Source organism: Canis lupus, chromosome 7, assembly GCF_048164855.1.
Source record: "Canis lupus baileyi chromosome 7, mCanLup2.hap1, whole genome shotgun sequence".
NCBI classification, from domain to species: domain Eukaryota; kingdom Metazoa; phylum Chordata; class Mammalia; order Carnivora; family Canidae; genus Canis; species Canis lupus.
In genome coordinates this window covers 1,356,521-1,377,295 of record NC_132844.1, presented here as the reverse complement: position 1 = coordinate 1,377,295, position 20,775 = coordinate 1,356,521, and the positions used below count along the sequence as shown (strand labels likewise).

The following is a 20,775-nucleotide window of genomic DNA, read 5'->3' as shown; positions in this document are numbered from 1 at the left end:
TTGTATCAAGAATGAAATAGGTAGGTAGGCCTCTCTACATGAATACATAAGATATATTACAAAGAACTTCCAGAAAGCCTGAAATATCTTCAAACAATAAAGTTGAGTCGGTATTTTAAATTTTTCTGAGAGCAAAAAAAATTCAACCTAAATTGTCATGAGCTAGAAGTTATCAAATTTAAAGGCAGAATGACCTTTCAGTCCTGTACAAATCCTTCCTGACAGAAAAGGGAGGGGAAACGTGCCCTACTTATTCTAGAAAACTGGCATAAACCTAAAGCAAACAAACAAAAACAGGCAAAGGCAGCATCATAAAGGGAAATTGTAGCCTAACATCATTTTGGAGAAAAAAAAATGTGCAGAGGTACCAAATACACTATTTATGAAGTGAATCTACAAGTGCATTTGAAAGAATGAATCATGACCAGGCTATACTGATCATAATATCAGATTAAAGGAATGCCATTATTATAATAGTTGTGGAAACATTTCAAAAAGATCCCAAATTTGTTTATGATTAAAAAAAAATTGGCAAGCTTGGATAAGAAGGATATATCCTGGTTTTGACAAAGTTTAGATCCTGAAAGCATGCAGCAAAAGCCATTCTTAAAGCTAAAATGTGAAATATATTTGCTTTAAATTAGTAACAAAATGAAGATACTCACTTTCATTGTTTGTATTTAATATTTACAGATCCTAGACTAAACTGTAAGACAAAAAATACTGAGTGATTGATTCAAGAATAAGGAACATAAAGGAAAGATAATTTTTTTCTTTGCATGTGATATGATACCCAAGAAAGAAATGTTAAAAGTATCTATAGATTTTTAAACATAATCAGAAATTTTTTTGTATGGCTATTTATGAGAATAATTAAATCTGCTTAGAAAACTCTATGAAGGGGATCCCTGGGTGGTTCAGCGGTTTAGCGCCTGCCTTTGGCCCAGGGCGCAACCCTGGAGTCCCAGGATCGAGTCCCGCGTCGGGCTCCCTGCATGGACCCTGCTGCTCCCTCTGCCTGTGTCTCTGCCTCTCTCTCTCTCTCTCTCTCTGTCTATCATAAATAAATAAATCTTAAAAAACATAATTTAAAAAAAGAAAACTCTATGAAGAACAATTAGAATTTAAATTTTTAAAACATACTATCTATTCCACTTCTATAAGACACAAAATAGGAGAATTTAGTCTGTGCTATTCGAAGTCAGAAAGGTAATTTTATTTGGGGAAGATTATTACTGGAAGGAATCTGAGAAGGAGTTTCGGGGTGATGGTAAAGTCTGATTTCTTGATCTGGAATTGATAGGGGCCAAGTACAGTTTGTAAAAATTCATCAAGCACTGCAGTTAAGATACTTACATTGAATTTAAAATTACACTTTAACAAAAGGAAACAAGTAACCCAGGAATTGTCTTCCAAGTGGATTATTGTCTAAAATGTAAGTTAATTAAGAGAAAAGTCAAGCAACCTTATTGAAAGAATTTAAGAAATGAACAAACAAACAAAAAAAGAAATGAACAAACATAGAACTACATCATGCTCTTGGATAAGATGATTCAATATAGAAAGACGTCACTATAGAAAGATCTCAGTTTCAGACTGACACTTGTATGAAGCACATACCCCAACAAATCCGGTATATTCTTCATGTTGAAAGTCAACGTTATTTGGAGAAGCTGATAGCCATGAATACGACAAGATGCTACCAAAGAAGCAGCACACTAGAGAGTGTAAGAGAAGTGAGGGCCCCATAGGCCAAGTCAAAGTCTTACAGATGAAGACCTTACTCGACTGAGACAAACTCAACTTTCAAACTTAGAACAAATGCAAGAGCACACAGATGGTCCCCAATTTATGATGATTCTGTTCACAATCTTTTAACCTTTCAATGATGTGAAAGCCACACACATTCAGTAGAAACTGTGCTTTGGATTTTGAGTCTTGATCTCTTCCTGGGCTAGCGACCCGCGGACTCTGCCCTGGTGACGCGGGGCAGCAGCAGTCAGCCACATGGTCTCAGGGGAAACCAGCAACACTGACGAGCCTTCCGTTCCCATACAACGTTCTGCTCTTCACTTTCAGTACAGTATTCAATAAATTACAGGAGACAGTCAATGTTTTATAGTAAAAATAGGCTTTGGGTATTATGTATGCAGACAATAAAACAATTCCCACAAAAAAAATAAGAAAGACATCAACAAGCCACCCATAGGATGTTGGGCAAAGACTAGAAGGGGGTTTCCCGGAAGATGGAAAGACAAAAGTTCTGTTTGCTTATAAAAAGTGCAGTTACTTGGACAATGAGGTAAATCAAAACAAAATACAAAATACTGTATCTCTCTCTCTCTCTCTCACACACACACACACACACACACACTTTGCTGACACAATTTAAATGTTAGAAAATACCAGAAGTTGGTGAGCATATAAAGCCTAATGCTTCTTGCATATTACTTGTGGAAACAAATAGGAGAAATCCTTTTAGAAAACTGCTCAGGAATTACGTAACGAATATAAACATGTAAATACCCTACAAACGAGGAATTCCACTATTATACTGGAAAACGCTTGTACACGTGCCCCTGTAGAAATAGGCAAGGCAGTTCATTGCAACATTGTTCATAATATAAAATAATTAATAAAGCTAAAAGTCCTTTAATATTAGACTAAACAATAAATACTAGTGTTTTTAAAACAAAATAGTGAATAAAGAAGTAATCCCAGGAGAATGTATTCATTATTATTATTATTATTATTATTATTACATTTATCTGACGTTCAAAAATAAATAAAAGTATGTATATATGGAAGACGGAGGATGTAATTATTTATCGATAAGCGAGAGAACTCCAAAGATACTACTAGTGTAATACTTTCTTAAGCGGAATTTTAAGTGTATCAGCAATTTAATTTAGGATTTTTAAAACTACAATACTTGTATATATTCAGTCCAATATACTACAAAATCAAAAGGCTTTGACAGCACAACTAATATGAGTAGATAGCATACAGATACAGCTGTAGAGCAGATTAGTGAGCTAAAAAAATTGAATTCGGGAAATCTTCCAGAACATAGCATAAAAGCATAATGAAACCAAAGGTATGAAAGAAATTTTAAGAGTCATATAACATCCTTACAGAAACCCCATTCCCATTTACTTGGAGTTCCAGAAAGAAAGAATAAAGAGAATAGAAATATGTAGTATTTTTAAAAAAGTATCTCATGGCATATCCCAGAAATACATAAAGAAACAGGCCATACAGATGAAATGTCTCTGTTGGACAGAACATACTAGAATAAAAACCCAGATGTAGGCACATAACAGTTTCTTTTGTGAACACTGGGGTTAAAGATAAAATTCTCAAGGCTATCACGGAGAAAGGATATATGACTTTCAATGAGTGAGGCTGCCAAATTACCTACAATTAATTGCATTGTTTGCAAGAAAACAATGCTTACATTACCTTCAAAATACTAGGGTAGCATAACTTGGGATCTAAGGTTTTGTGAAAAAAAAACTATTATCCAAATGTCAGGTTGAAATAAAGACATTTTTGGATATAAGGAAACTGAACATTTCTTCCTCACAGACAATGTTCAAAAGCAGGAATAGAAAAAAAATTAATCATGATGAAGTCCTGGGAAGCAATGAGCTATAAAAACATATTCACGCATGAAACAAATAAGTAAAGACTAATGTTGAAAAGGACATTTAAGTTATTTATTGCATATTTATTTGGTTGGTTTTGGTTTGTTTGTATTTTTTACCAAAGTGCATTTCCATAGCTTCATTTTTGTTTTTGTTCTTTGATTTAATTTTTTTAAATTTTTATTTATTTATGATAGTCACACAGAGAGAGAGAGAGAGAGAGAGGCAGAGACACAGGCAGAGGGAGAAGCAGGCTCCATGCACCGGGAGCCCGACGTGGGAATCGATCCAGGGTCTCCCGGATCGGGCCCTGGGCCAAAGGCAGGCGCCAAACCGCTGCGCCACCCAGGGATCCCTGTTTTTGTTCTTTTAATATAAATACTTGATAATGTTTGAGGAGACGATTATCTTTAATTAGTGAACACGGGCCATCATACATACCCAGGTTTCTTGTTAAACTAAACCACAGTCTCGTGGAAGAACCATTCTGAAAAATTACATTTCATCAAACCTTGCAAGTTGGCAAGTGAACCAACCCACAAGAATATGGAGGATACATCAAATGTGATCTTTTATTGGGTCTAGAAATACTGGACTGGATGAACACCAGGACTGACAAGATACCTGTCATGATACTGTCCGATATTTCCAACCGGAGCACACAAATTACCATCACACAATATAATATATATGATTTACTACAGTAGACTACAACCTCCTAGAGGGAAAGAATAACATCATAATTTCTTTTATTCCTAACCTCAGGACCATCCCAGCACCAAATCTCTAAAATTAAAATGTTTTATTTATTTATTTACTTATTCACTTATTTGAGAGAGAGCATGAGAGTGGGGTGAAGCGTATAGGGAGCAGCAGGCTCCCGGCTGAGCATTGAGCCAAAATGGGGCTCAACCAGGGACCCTGGCATCATGACTGAGCCAAAGGTAGATACTTAATCGACTGAGTCACCCATGCACCCCTGGAATTAAAATGTTGGAAATCTGCTTGTTTGTTTGGTTTGGTTTGGGTCTTTCTGTTTTTTTAACGCAAAAGATAGCAACCTGAGAGACTTTCAACTGTACAACTGTGCACCCCCAATGGGGCATCAGGTACTCTCATACCCTAATAGCAGACAGTGTAAACTGTGGATGATGGCTCAGCTTGCCTGGGGGGTGCACTCTTAGGATGGCTTCCAATTCCCCAGTCCTTCTCCTGAGAGATTTCTCTAGAGGCCAGAGCCAGATTGGCCTCAGTACAGGAACCAGAAGTACTGGTGGAATTAATGCTGCGGGGGACAGTGTCCAACCAGTGAGAAGCAGAAGTAACTGACAGATGCTCACCAGTGCATCTCTGAGTTTCCCAGTGGAATAATTTGCTTGAGAATTCTTTACTGGTTGACTTACCACCTTTATTGTTCTTCCCCACCCCTCTAGCAGTACGTGTGGAGATTACAAGAGGGTCCAAAGATCCTCTTAACTTCAATGCACACAAGTAAAGACATTCCCCTACATGATTTTCTTGGTTTCTCATCAATTCCCTCTCCGACCCATTGTGGAAATTTTCATGTAGTCAAAATGTCTCATGTTGCGTGATGGGGAACAGACCTTAATTCACCCAGGGAAGCACTCTCTTCTTCCTGCAGTATTTATTAAGCACTGTCTCCCTGTCTCCAGGATTGCTACAATGCATGAGTCCCCCCCGCTGATCTTCAGAAGGAGCTACATACGGGTTTGCTTTTGCTTTATGGTCTTCGTCGACACCATCTCTGCCTCCCCTTCCATCAGCGTGGTCACAGCCCCTGTGTACCTCCTCTCCATCTTAAAACTATTTGGAATCTCACTTGAGACAAAGAAAACTGGGCTCAATGAATAGAACTGAGTACTGTCAAATATCTTCTATTCCCATACATCCGCAGTCAAGTAAACACAGAATGACGGACTCACAATGTTTTACTCACTCATTTGTTCTTTCACAAGTTTGGAAGATGATGAACATGAGACAATCTTCAAAAATTAGGGCAGGTGGAGGTGGAGCACAGCTCTTGCTACTTATATTTGAATACAGCATTACGTCTTAATAGCTTTTTCAATTGCCACCACCAACAGGGGCTGCCGAGAGAACAATGGGGATGGGATAAGCAAATATACTTTGTAGACTTGATTTACAGACACTGCTAGTCCCCAGATCCATTGTTTCTTTTAACCACAAACCTCTGAATTTTAGGTGAGAACATACCATTCGAAGTCAAGACTGAATTTCTCAACGTGTGTTGCTGGTGGCGGTGGCCACGTAGCCCAGTTCTAACCCGTGCAGTGGAAACAGAAGAGATCTGTCGCCTTAATCTGCCTGGCAACTGTGAGGCCATAATGGTGGGAACAGGAGCATCTGGAACTATGAAATAAAAGATGCGTTTTGGTAATTCAGCAAGATAGAGGGGATTTTTGCATCCAAACATGAAGAAGCCACTCTTGCAGCCCTGAATCACACACCCATACCTAGGGCAAAAATGCATTTTTAGCCTCATTAAACCACTGTCGTTTAGGTTTACTCTGCTACAGCAACTTAACTTGTACCCTAATTATTAGAGGAACCTACAAGACTAATATGGATTTGTCAACATGTAATACTGACACTAGGAAGAAAATCAAAAATCCATTAAATCATGGATAAATTAAAATATACAGTATTGAAACATTTTGCTGGGTTGTTTGGAAACTACAATATATTTTATTTTACTTCAACAATATATTCATTATTTACAAAATCATATGCTTTAATTTGCTTCCACAAATAAGTGAAAATGTTATACATCTTTTATTGCTATCAGGGATAGAGTCTACCGCTATCTTTAAGTAAGAACATAAAATAAAAGCATAAAACAAATTAACCAATGACTATTCTGCACCTAGAGCTGTAAATATAGTCTAGTCGTCATTTCCCAAGTAGTCTTCTTTGCTTCAAGTGTGCAAGTGTGAATTCTGCCTTTCAAATACAGATACGTAAATAACTCTGTGACTGATACTTTCTCTTTTACACTATCTACATTATCTCCCAGTCTTATAGAAAATGTGCTGTTTAAGTTAGTGAAAGTGGAACGGGAACCCATCTCAAATCATTTAATATATATGATATAAATATCCAAATGCTCATCTAAATGTCATGCATTTGCAAAAGACGTATTAACTCTGATTCAACTTCTATCTAATCATCGTTAAATCAAAATTACATTCCATTTTTCCTAAACTTTATCAAAACTATTAAATTGCTTTGCCCTACTTGTCGTGTTAGGTATTCCTGCAGAATGCATAGCGAAAGTTACGATCGATTCATATTAGCATTTGTTAATCTAAATACCTGGTTGTTATATAAATCTGCGGATCACACCCAGGCTTTAGGAATAAACATGTAATGGATAAAAGAATAGGAAATACCATTGCTTGTTTGTCTCATATTACTTTCAGAGCAATCTACAAAAAACAAAAAATAAATTTTTAAAAAATAAAAAAAATAAAAAATAAATAAAATAAAAAAATAAAAAATAAAATAAAAAAAATAAAAAAAATCAATAATTCTGTTTAGGAAGAACATATATGTGTTAAATAAACTCAAAAAAGTAAAAGTAGGAGTAATCGTATTGGAACTAAAGTTAATATATGAAAACAAATGTAATAATGAGGAGAGAGAACAGATACATTGGTGTATTTAATAAAAAAATGTTTTGTTTACAGAACTTTCATATACTAAGTGTATGAAAAACTGGTGAATTTGCATGAGTACCTTAGTTTAATAGGATTCAGTGATTATAATTGTTGTATGGATATTGTCACTGTTAGATGTCTTGCATATGTAAACGTGAATTTTAAAATATGTAGGGTAATTAAACAAAACATTGCTGTAAATAATATTTACCGGGTCCATGTGAAATTATATCCATTAAAGTTAAACGTAATTCACCAAACAAAAAGTGCATTAGCATCCCTAAGCTATTATTTTAAAGAGAAATAGTTGGCAGTTCAAAATCCCTTCAAAATAATTTTTGTCAATTCAATTTATTTCAGAATAAGTAGAACATCTGGCATAAACTGCAGAAGATAGAAAATAGCTTATAAAAATCTTTAAACTCTCCTGTCACCAGACATCTAGAGGTAACTGTCGTTACTACTTTAGATGTTCTTCAGATCTGTTTATTCTCTTATTTTCACAGTAACAGTAGCATATCCTATCATAACTTGCCTTTGTACTTATTTTTATTTTTTGAGTAAGAATATCTTGGGAATATGTCTCTGTTAGTGCTTATGGAATAACTGCATAGTATTCAACTATATGTAGGTACCAAGAATTATTTTTCACCAATTTCCAATATTTATGGGAACTTTTGATATTTTTAAACTCCTATAAAAATATTGCAATTGATATTACCTATTACACGCCTCTTTTCACATCCCACCTGTAATATAAATATCTAGAATTGGAATGGTTGAGTCAAAAGGTACTTACATGCTTGACTTGAACAAATAATGTCACATTTTTCTTCGTACGTATTATAGTAATTTCCTTTCCCATCAACATTATATAAAAATTCTTTATCTCCCTACCTTTCTCTTAAAAATCAGTTCATTGTCAAACATTCTCACCTCTGCCAACCTGCTAGTCAGAAATTGGAGTCTATTCTTGACATGCTAACAAGCCATTTATGTTTCCTTTTCTTTTTTTATATGCCTTATCCAACTTTTAATTGAGTCATAATATTACGTAATTGATTTCTAAGAACTCTTCCTACATTAAGGGAATTCTCTCTCTTTCTGAGTTACAAATGAGTCACAAATAATTTACCTATCAGCCATTCGTGTTTTGATTTTTGTTTACGGTATTTTCTTTTACATTTTATCAGTCTTTACAATGTCATGCAGTAATACTTATGAGTGTATATTTTTATGAATCTTTGGTTTTATGTCCTATCTAAAAGTCCTTTCAACTTTGAGAGTATATAAAATATTGTATTTATGTTGATAGAATATTTTCAGCTTTAAATCATAGAAATATTATAAATGTATTATCTTACAATGAGATAGGAACTATGGAAGTTGTTAGTGCTAGTTATTAATATTTTCAGGTCTCCTTAGAGGCACAGGCTAGGATTATATTTCTCTGCTTCTTTGTTTTTTTTGTTTGTTTGTTTTTGTTTTTTTTCTCTGCTTCTTTGAATTCAGATGTAGTCATAGAACTTGCTTTGTCCAAAAAAATGTGAACAGTGTCATGCATTTCCTTCCAGATAGAAATTTTAAGAGTCAGTGTATAATTCAATAGGATCTCTTTTCCTTCCACCAAAATCCCCCCCCCCCCCCCCCACCCATAGAGAGGAGCTGTTCAGATAGCTAGGGACCTAGAGTGGGAGTGAGTATACCATGGAGCAAAGAGCTCCATTCAAACCACAATGACCCTGTAGCATAAATAAGAAATAAACTTGTTATATTTAGCCATTGACCCTTGTGATTAGTTGGATACCACAGCATAATCTAACTGATCTCATTAAATACAACAATTGGTACCTAGAAGTGGAGAACTACATCACACCCCTCCCCTCCTAAAACCATTTAGAGCATGTGGCACTGCTTATATAAGCTTGGAAGTGGCCGCCATGGAAACTCTATCAGAGATTGGGGACATGATGAACCATGTTATGATATGATCAAACACTTAGCAATATTGTTGCTCTTGGAGGCAGATCATACATCTAATGAACTTTTAGTCCCACAGCAAGACATTGGTTTACTAAATGTTTAACTGTGCCTTGCTTATTGCTAACTACATTTGGCAAAATTTGCAAGAATGAGCTGAGATTAAATAAAAATACTAAAATGACCAGTTTGCGATCAATAATTAAAGAGAAGAGAGTCTACAACTCAGGGACTTGTAAGATTTAAAGTGGCAACTCCTCAACCCTCAAAAAGTAGAAGTTAAATGTGAGAAATATTTTAAGAAAATTCAAATTCAGCCTCATCATGGAGATTTAGCTGTCAAGTTCACTGTTGAAACTCTGAATGAATGCAAGTATATGAAAGTAAAGGTGTGGCAGGCAGTAAATCCATTCATTCAGATAAATGGCTCCAGAAAATGAGATATAGGCTCTCCCCTTCAAAGAAGATAAGTGCAAAACATCCCAGTTCATTCAAGAGAGAAAGGTATGAGGCCAAATGTGTTGGCATATGGAATTAACTAGTGTTACATAAATAAGAATCTTATTATGTTTTTAAGAATAGTCCATTGCTAAAGCAACCTTGAGCTTTGAGCCTGTAGGGAAAAGCATCTGCAATTGTTGGACATCACTGGTCCCACACCATCTACCAGGTAGACAGAAAAACTCTGCTCAGTCTATAAGGAGAGTATATTCCCAGATGCCCACTACAGAAGCCAGCAAAAAACGAAGACAGTTACCATAGGCAAAGGTAGAGACAGAGGAAAACAATAGAGAAGGACATTCCTTCCAGAGTGAAATCAAGACACAATCATGGAATAAAAGATCCTTCAAAGTATCTTTTTTGCAGTTTCAGAAATGCCTAAATAAACACCTGTGTCTACTGTGTGTCTAGAAGATGTCTCTTTCCAAACAAGAGTGCTCATTGTCATTGTCACGTCCCATTTCATTACTATATATTAGGGGGACATAACTTGTCTCTTTCATCTGGTGGGGTGGCCCATGAACTGCATTAAACTAAGCTTCATAGGTACTGCATCCCGAGCTGCTGTAGTGGCCACAGGGTATGTTTTCATCAGCTCAAGCAGCTATCACAGAAGACCATACACCGGGTGACTTATAAACATCAGATTTCACATAACACAATCCTGGAGGCTGGAAAATCCAAGATCAAATCACCAGCAAACTCAACATCTGGCAAGAATCTGCTTCCCGGTTCATAGTAGACCATGTTCTTGTTGTGTCCTTTCATGGCTGAAGGGGAGAACTCTGGCTTCTTTTGACCCTTAGAGTGGCACTAATCCTATTCACTAGCACTCCATTCTCATGATTTAACTAACTTTCAAAGGTCCACCTCCTAACGCCATTACTTTGGGGGTTAGGATCTCGAAATATGAATTTTGAGGGGGCAGAAACACCCAGTCTTTAACAGGGCATACTCCAGAGCTCCTGAAGTTTCCAGCTGATGACATTACTAGAAGGTGCTATTGGGAACTCACTCTTGGGAGAGTGGATGAAGATGGTTGAGAAGAAAGATAAGGAAGGATTTAATGTGCTTTTCACCAAATCTTTACAGTTTTCCTCTTCCATGCACTTAATAGGGTTATATTTTCTTAATATCCACCTTGAAAGCAAGTGCATAGCACCTTACTTTGGCTCAAGACATGAAAATCAAAATGATGTGTTTGTCACTTTGCTCAGAAGCTTTAAGAACCAATGCATAATATGCTGCCGCCTTCTTCTCCTTCTCCTTTTCTTCTCCTTCTCCTTCTCCTTCTCCTTCTCCTTCTCCTTCTCCTTCTTCTTATTCTTCTTCTTCTTCCTCTTCTTCTTCTTCTTTTCCTGCAGCTTCCAGGCAATTTTGGAAACATAAATAAGGAACTTCATTCAGTTGAGTACCTGATACGATGCAGAGCAGGGGCCCCATCTAACTTACAATGCACATGTAGCATAAAAAGGAAATCTTCCTCTTAATTTTTTTTTTTTTGTTACTGATATGTGGTGCTTGTTTAATACTACAACGTACCTTAGATGTTCCTGACTTGTTTTCTCACTTCTGGCAGAAGGGCTGAAAACTACTTATAGAATAATCTATTTTTCCTCTTTTGTTTATTTATCACATATTGCATTCCTGAAAATATCTGATCTTTTTTCTAAATTTTCTATTCTATTACATTAATCTATTATTCATTGAAAAGTATATTATTTAAATTTTTTTAGCTTTGTGAACTTTAATATCTAAAATAACAGCCTACAATCACTACTCTGTTTTCAAAATTTGCCTGTTTTTTCTTGCTTGCTTTTTTTTTCCACATGAAGTTTACAGTCAGTTTATTTTATTAAAAAAAGAACCCTCAGTGTATTTTTGTTTGTGTTAATTGATGGGTTTATTATCATTCTTATGTTAGCAATCATTTCTGCTTTGTGGTTACTAATTATTAAGTGTAAAATTATAACTATTATATAGATTAACTGTTCCAGTTATTTAGAAGATGATTCATATGTATACAGGGTATTTATAACAACTTATTCCAAGAGAATATATGTATTAAGAGGGTCATTATGATTTAATCATTGTAATGTTTTAGTAAAAATTGTATAATTTTCCATGAAGCATTCACAAAATTCTCATTCTAGGGAAGTCCCAACATACAACAGAACGTGACCAATCAAGAAAGACTTATTCTAAGATACATTTGCAAAAAGCTTTTCGCTTCCTAGCTTAGTGGTCAAGAGAGAGCACTATAGAGTTAGATTACCTGGATTCTAATCTAAGTTTTGTTATTTACTACCTTGTAACTTTAGGCAAATTATTGCTCTTCTCTGTGTCTCCATTTCTTCATATATAAATAGTGCTACTTCTGGGGGGGAAAAAAGACCCACACAACTCATAATAATGCCCAGCCTTATAAAAACTTAGTTCATCAGAAATAAAGAAAAACAAACACAAAGTCTTTTAGAAAGGAAAAGGAATATACAGATCACATAGAAATGATGAGACCTCAGACAGCTTTGAGCTTTTCAATAACACTGGAAACTGGATGAAAATGAAATAATGCCTTAAAAATTCTGAGGAAAATAATTTTCAAGCTGGAATTCTAAACTGGGCTGAGCATTCACCACATATGAGAGAAAAATAAAGATATTATCGGATGCAAGGATTCAAGCATTGTATATCTATGTACGTTTCCGGGATGATATGGGAAGATTTGCTTCATCAAAATGAGGCCATAAAAATAAGACAGAGAAAGGAAAGAAATTTCGTGAAGAAGGGATTTACTTTGGAAAAGAACAACAACAACAAAAATCTCCAGGAAGGTGAAAGAAAAGCCCAGGGAGTCATCCTGCTGCTTCCCTACTCAGACCGTTCCGATTGGTGCAGAATGTCAGGGGCAACAGAAAGGGTATTTTCCAGGGAGAAAGTGGACCTGATAGATCACCTGGTGTGTTTGGTCCCTTTGAGAATCCAATTCTGTCAGATGGCTTGCTAATTAGCAACAGCTACAACAAAACCTCAACAACGGAAAAATCAAACCCATTATGATTCCCCGAGAGGAGAAAAAGTTGCAAAGAAAAAGGCACAATGTAAGGATATAACCTGTGATTGAGCTAAACGTTGATTTATAGTTGAAATGAGTATAGATTTACAAAAATTGTGAAATCAGTGCATTGAAAGGACAGAAAAGAACTTATTTGCGTGTGCGGTATGTGTGTGTAAATTCTTATATTCCTTATGCAGGAAGTCAATAAAGCATATCAAAGCAGAAAAATCAACAAATGTCCACACATTTTTAATTTTGAAAAATAACAGTGACTGCAAGGAAAAAACAGTCGAAATTGGTTGCTCTATAGAGAGGAGATATTAGAGACAGGAAGATGAGATACAAGACTGCTCTTTTGTTCTTATAAACCCTGTATTATTTGACCTTCAACCATGTACAGAAATTATTTTGGCAATTCAAATTGAAATTACAAAATTAAAACTAAAATAATATTTTTAAAGGAGAGAAAAATATGTAAACTTGACACTAATTATGCAGCTTAGAAGATATTTTACTGATTAGAGAAGTGACCATATTTATAGAATAAACTAAAAAGTCCTATTGGAAAAAGTAAATCATAGAAAGGAAGGATAAATCATGAAATAAGTATATGAATTAACCACATTAAACAGTCACATTGACATTCTGAGGACCAACTAGGAAACAAAGCACAGAAAAACAATTGACATTTACTGATCTATAAATAATTCATATATTTGTCGTGTATAAACTGCGTATATTACTTTTTGTTTTACCTCATACCAGGAACAAGGATATAATTTTGCTTTAAAACAACCAGAAGAGATTCAGTTTGTGAAATATAAAGTAAAATTTGACATCCTAAGACTTTTGAAATGTAAATTCAATTTCAGCAGTAAAATGAACTGCCATTTTGTTTGACATTTAAGGAGAGAACAATTTGTTAATCTCTAATTTTTTCCCATTAGTTTGAAATTAGTCACCACCCCAAATGAATTCTATGTGAAAGTAAATACAGTGGTGGTTGTCCATTAAAAATCAGGACATTTTTAGATAATGCTTTTCCCACAAGTCTCTTTTCAAGCCAATAATTTATTAAATTGATGCATGCAGCCTTCATTAGTGACCATTATCATATTAGCGCTGTATTTTCTGAACAGGAAAGAAGAATCCTTTATGCTTCCACTTGCCTTTTGGTTCCTCAAACTAATTACTGATGTTGGAAGTTATGGTCCCAAGTTTAAAAAGTTAAATGAGCCAGGCGCCTGGGTGGCTCATTCGGTTAAGCATCTGACTTTTCTCGGGTCATGATCTCAGGGTCCCGGGATTAAGCCGTCCCCTGGAGCCCCCATAGGGCTCTGCACTCGGCGGGGATCTGCTCGTCCCTCACTCTCTGCCCCCCTCCCTGCTTGCACTCCCTCTCTCTCTCTCTCTCTCAAATAAATAAATAAAAATTTAAAAAGCTCTATGAGCAAATTATTATATCAAATGTTGCACATTACTATGACCACAATTGTTAAGGCTGACCATTTATGAACAATGGCAGTTTAAGAGGATATATATATATAAGCGTACCCTTAGAATAACTTTTTAGAGCTATAAATATACGTAGAGAGAGATCAATATTTGCTTTTAATATCGCCCTAATTTCATCACTCCTAAGCACATATATTTACACAGAGTTGAATTTTGGTTTCTTTCTCGTTTTAGTAAGATCATTCTGGCTCCTTTACATTATAGCAAACGAACTGGCTGCAATTACGGGTGTGCAAGAAGAGTGACAACAAGAGCACGTGCAACTGCTGTGATGAAACTGCTTCAGCCCGATGCCTCGGCCTATTGGAGCAACAACATATGAGGCAACTGAGTTATTTAGATACAATCTTTAAAAGTAAACTTGAGTTCATGACCAAAAAAACAAACAAACAAACAAAAAAGAAAAAAAAAAGAGAAAAGGAGACAGAGAGACTTAACAACTCCTACTTATTTCACCATGTGGAACATGGAAAATTGCCCAGAGAATCTGTACACAGTGAGCATAATGTAGGCAAAATGACTGGCTTTTGGGATATGCTAGTCAACTCAGACAATAAAACCCAAACGATCAGCCGTGAGATTACCTGCTATTACCTAAAAGACGATCCGGATGCACTTGAACAGAATCCGTCTATTTTCCCGAGCAAGCGAAACGAGCAGGGAAGCATGAACGGCTTCGTGCCATCACTGCTCCAAACGTGATAGCTCCCGACGTGCCTCCCTTCCCTCACCTATTGCGCTGCTGCATCCCAGCGAAGCCTGCTGAAGAGCTCCCTTACTGAGGAACACTTTTAGTTTCTTTTCCAAACAAAGGGGAGGAAAGAGAATGTGAATTCGAATTTTACAAGAAGGAGCCCATCGCATGGCTTGGGCTCAGGCCCTCTCCACTCGGCGCCGGGCCTCCAAGCATCATCGCCGCCACGAGTGGCTACCAAAGTCCCAGAGGGCCTGAGGTGTCCCGTGAGAGGGACCCTTTAACTTGGAAGTCCCCCCTGTTCCCTAGAGGCCCCAGTGGCCGGGACGTCGCCCTGGATCCGGGGTGGCCTTCGGGGCTGAGGCCCGGCGGGCGCCCACAGCGAGGGGCCGGGCCTTCGTGGGCGCCCTGAGCTGCCAGGTGTCCTGAGTGCACGGCCTGCGGGGGCAGGTGCCGGGCGCGGGTCGCCGGGTCAGACTGAGCCGCACTGCAGCCTCCTTGCTGCACACTGACGTGCCGCGAGCTCCAGGTGGCCGGGAGCTGAGAGGACAGGGGCCCGAGGCCCGGCCCGTGGAGCCCCCGGGGACAGGGCCGCCCAGCAGGCTGCTCCGCAGGAAACACGAAGAAATCCAGACGGAGCAGCAGCCGGAGCCCGGGCGCGGCCTGTTCTGCCAGAGGCCCCCACTGCACTGTCACCACCGCCGCTGTCACAGAGCAGGGGCACCCGGTGCCAGACACTCTCTTGAGTACTTTAGGCGTGTTAAGCGACACGACTGTCACGACGGGCCTGTGAGGTTCGTGCTGCTATTCTTTCCTTTTCTTAAGATACTGAGGCCGAGGCACCGAGGGGACACCTCAAGGTAGGCAGCTCCCAGAGGCAGGGCCAGGGTTGAACCCGCTGGCCGGGCCGAGCGCTGGTGGCCGAGTAGACGACAGGACGTCAGCTCTGCAAGCGGCCGAGGGGCCGGGTCCTGGTCGACACGATGGCAGCAGCCGGGCCGCGGCCGCCAGCATCCAGGGTCCCCCGACAGCACTCGGGGTGGCCGTTGAGCTGCAACCTGTGCTTGGTGAAATATGGGTAGTGTTTTCGAAGCTACTGGAAAGCACCACCTTCCTGCAAGTGGTTGGGGCTCGCGAGGGGGTGCCCGTCGTGTCAGGGCGTCAGAGCCGCCGGCTGTGCCCACACAAGGTCCAAGGTGTGAGTTGGGGCCGCACCCACCCGGGGCTCCGCTTGCCAAGGTCGGGGGCCTGGGTTATGAGAGCCGGAGAGAGGGATGCGCCTTTCCGGTCTCAGCCCCAGGACGGGCCGGGGCAGGCCAGGCTGTCCTGGGCTGCGGGGGGCCAGCCCACAGTCACCTCGGCCTGGGCGGTGTTCCACTGCCGCAGGTGGCACCCCCCGCCCACATGCGACCAGCAAAACGCCTCCAGGGTCCCCACAAGGCCTGTGGTGCACGTGCGTTCAGGGGCGAGAGGCCACCTGGCCCGGCAGGAGAGCACTGCTAACGGAGCACCAGCCCCTCGCATCCGATGCCCCTGGGGCGCTCACCCTGCTCGGCCGCTGGCCTGTCCTGCATCACACAAGAGTTTTGCGAGAGCTGGCAAAGAAGGCATCTTCCTCTACGTTCCTGTTGGCTGCTTCCCAAGCGGGCCAGTGGCAGTGTGACTGGTATTTATTTCCTCCGACAGCAAACAGGCATCCGGAAGGTTAAGTAAGGTCAAAGGGAACACGGCCTTGATGATAATGCCGAGCATTAGAGGACTTAGGGGCCGCCGTCCCTCAAGACGTCCACGCACACCCGCGAAGACGCGTGTCCAAGACTGTCCTCCGTAGCTGTGATTGTAATATGGAAATACCGAAAAGCAACCCAAATTCCCATCCGTAAGGAAGCGGTTAGGTAAACTATGGTACATTCTTAACACGTAAAAGGGAGAGTCCATTAGGAAACAGATAGATCTCTCTGCCATAATGTGAGTTGAAAGAGGCAAGGGTCGGGCAACTTATATAATCTGATCCCACTTGTGTTTAAAATATACATTATTTATGTGCTCGTGGAAGCGTCGAGGGAAATATCTGAAAGAGAATGAGGTGAGGAGAGAATGAGATGGGATGGTTGTGTGTGTGTGTGTGTGTGTGTGTGTGTGTTTGTGTGTGTGTTTAAATGCATATTGCTTAGCTTTTGTATCTCACAGTAATACAATAACACAATTTCACTAACCATGCTAAACGGCCCCTGTGTGGGCTGGAAGGCAAACAGTCCTACGGGTGATTTAGAAAGGCCCTCTTTAGCTTCATAAAACAAATTATTTTTTTAAACTCTAATAAGACATAAAAGCATTACATTGTCCGTCATATGAAGGAAAGGGACATGCAACCATTACAGCTAACCAAGGGATATTTCCTAGAGTTCTAGTTTTCAAAGATAGCGATCGAGTATTATTTTTTGCAGAATTTTAAACTATGATAATTAGTACCACAATGCTTGGGAAAATGAGCACTTTTTTAAATAAAAAAGTAGTTTTGGGACACCTGCGTGGCTCAGCGGTTGGGCGTCTGCCTTCGGCCCAGGCTGTGACTCCGGAGTTCCGGGATCGAGTCCCACGTCGGGCTCCCTGCATGGAGCCTGCTTCTCCCTCTGCCTGTGTCTCTGCCTCTCTCTCTCTGGGTCACTCATGAATAAATTAGTAAAATCTTTTTTTAAAAAAAGTAAAATAAAATTAATTTAAAAAGTAGTTAGGGTAGGAAGGCTCTTTCAAGGTTAAATTTTGGAATGGAGGAGAGAGCTTCTTTTCCTCTGCATGTTTTATTTTATCCTCGAACAAAAACAGTTCATCACTTTTCCATTCCAACATGTTGATCGTGGGTGGACACAAAACGGTCTTACTCATCTGAGGTTTCCCTCTACTTGGTATGGGTTGGGTCACCTGGCTTCTTCCTCCCTATTCACGGAAAACTGCCAAAACGCTCCCTGGGACCGGGGCAAGTCCTCTCGTCTGTTTTCTCTTCTCGGTTCTGTCTGGGTAGCTCCGGCGGCCTCCAGAAGGCGATGCAGCTGTGGCTCCGCAAACGTCTGTCTTTCCGTGTAACTCAAGCACACGATTGGGAAAACCGAGTTCACACATTGTTTCTACTTCAATTAACAACTATATTATAAACTGACAGATAACTAATGAAAAATAAGGGGTTATGGAAATAATAGCTCAAGCGAATGGGTTGCAATTAGAAGCTTATCAATGCCCACTTTTGTTATCATTCTGCGGTGCTCTGAAACCTCGAGAATGTAATTAATATTTCATACAATCCGCAGCCCCTAAATGAAATTCCGCGTTTACATCAATTGGCAAAAAATTAATTAACGATCATCAACAGACGGCGTAGGAATGTCTTGTTTACACAAAGATTATTGTCCAACTCAACTTGAAGAAAATAATTACCTGCTACACACCAGGGAGAGCTCCACATTGTTATAGAGACCTCCACATGGATGACTTTTTGAGTGAATTATTGTTAAACAAACTGTTGGAGAGTTGAAAACCCTTGTCCTACATGTAATAGCAATTAGGGGAGTTAATGGAAATTCTGCTCAGAGTGCGGGCGAGGAATGCGATGTGAGGGCACTACCACCGCGATGGAAAACCGGCGGAAGTCCCCCTGCACTGGCCTGGCACGGTGGGCCCACTCTTTTTTCACTAAGTCAGATTTCTTCTTTAGCTATGATCATGGAATAAATACCGTGTATCCCCTCTAAGCCTCTTAACCACTCAATATTATGTAATCTGAATTTTTTCCCCAATCAAATATGGCCTCCTTGGGATGCAACTACTTTTATGATTGGCAAACTATAACCCAATGCAAATTTACAGACTGCTAAATTTTGTCTGCTATTTTCTGAAGAAAGCGTCAAGGGACCAAGCTAAATCTTTTCTGGGTAGACGGATAGATGCAGACATTAGCAGACAGACGGGCAGATGGACGATACTAACCCAACAGGCCGGCTAGGCGAGGCCAGACACTTGCCGCTTTCTTCAACACAGCATCCTCGACCTAAGAAGCAGGACCGAGGATGCAATCACAGGGAAAAAAAAAAAGGTTCTAATTGCACAGTTTCATAATTCCTTCCCCTGCTATAGCTGGAGACATAAAACTCACTAAGCGCTGTGTCGTTGACGTATGCATGAAAAAGATCACACTGCCCCGCACTAAATCCTTCAGTCCTGCTAATCTTTTTAATCTGGTTCTTAAACATTTGGCAATTGAATCTCTCTGTTTGAATTTATGAACTTAATCTCCGATGGCTAATGTCTCCAGTAGGAACTTTAAAACTGAGAGCAATATCTATATTTCCTTAAGCATTGATCTTTGAAGTCGTTAGGTGTAAATCTGATTCCCCGGTGGATCCGTGGTAGTCCATCCTAAGGACTTGCAATATCTCAAAAGCGTCCTGATTCCTTTTTTTGAACATCATTATAGGATTCTCTAAGACTTTACCTTTGAACCTGCAAGATATTGCGTTCCTGGGCTTCGCACAAATGACTCTCAGAGTCCTAGTCGGAGTTAGTAAGGTCTGTCCCCTGGGCTTTGGCACATGTGGATGGACTCGGGGGGCGGCCTCAACAGCATCAGGCCCTGGCTGGACTCTCCGTGGCAGAAGCATTAGAAAATATTCCTGACCTGAGTCCGACCCATCAGCCACAACTAATTTCCATGACAGTGTAATTAGAGGCGTCCACGAGGATGGGTTGTTCCGATTACAGCACCACGGAGCTATGCCAAGTCTGACTAGTTCGATTCAAAGATACAGAGAAAAATACTGGAGAAGTTCTGCCTCCAAACAAAAAAGACTCCACTTCACTCACCTAACTGCCACTTAGCTTTTTGCTCCGTACTGAATCCTCACACTTCATTCTTAGTTTTGTCATAAATTACAGAATCAAAACCGCGAAGACCAAGGGACAGCGTGGCTAGCGCGTCTCTTGATCTACAAGGCCTGCCCCGGTGTCACTGGAGATCTTCAGTGAGTCTAACGCACTGTGTTCTCTCAAAAGTCACGCAGAGTTTAATCAGCAGCTCTCTTGTCTTCAACATATTGGTAAGGGGACTTTTATGATCTACCACTATTGTGTTTTTTTTTCTTTTTTTAATGGTAAATAAACCAAGTCCTTAAATGTCTCTCTCCTTCTCCTTCTTTCTCTCCTCTCCCCTCCCCCCGCCTCTCCTCCCTTCCTCCCCTCTCTCTTTCCTTCTTTCTCTGTCTTTTTCTTTCCTTCTGTCTCTCGCAATATAAGACATTTAGGGACAATGAGACATTTAGGACAATCTCACTCTCTGTACAGGTCTAACTATAATACACATAAAAGCCTTGTCTTCATTTCTGAATCACCCTAGAAAAATCCTCACTTGGCCAACCGTCCAGAGGTTTCACTGACTTTGGCATCAGGCAAAACTGAGTATTTATTAAGTATTCACTACGTGCTGAGTATTTTTAAGCTCTCTCAGTTACATACAAGAAAGATTATTGAAGAAGGTTTTCCTCGAGGAACTCACAACATAGATAGGAAGTTTGCGTAAGTAGGCGTGTGACAATTAGCACATAATATGGCCAGGTTTCAAATGAATCAATAAGCCGTTTTTAATTTTTTTCATAAATTCCTGTAGGCCACGATAGAAAGATTCTGTTTTCTAGA

The 20,775-nt window shown here is 39.5% G+C and overlaps 1 long non-coding RNA gene across 1 annotated transcript in view; it reads right to left on the bottom strand.

Annotated features, from left to right (window-relative positions):
* Nucleotides 1-20,775, bottom strand: part of LOC140636199 (uncharacterized) — a 110,698-nt gene that overhangs the window by 29,932 nt on the left and 59,991 nt on the right. Inside the window, exons 3-4 of the long non-coding RNA XR_012033495.1 lie at nucleotides 5,883-6,038; nucleotides 5,605-5,755 (exon numbers count right to left, since the gene is read on the bottom strand). This is a non-coding gene — a long non-coding RNA (uncharacterized lncRNA). The remainder of the gene's footprint in view (nucleotides 1-5,604; nucleotides 5,756-5,882; nucleotides 6,039-20,775) is intronic.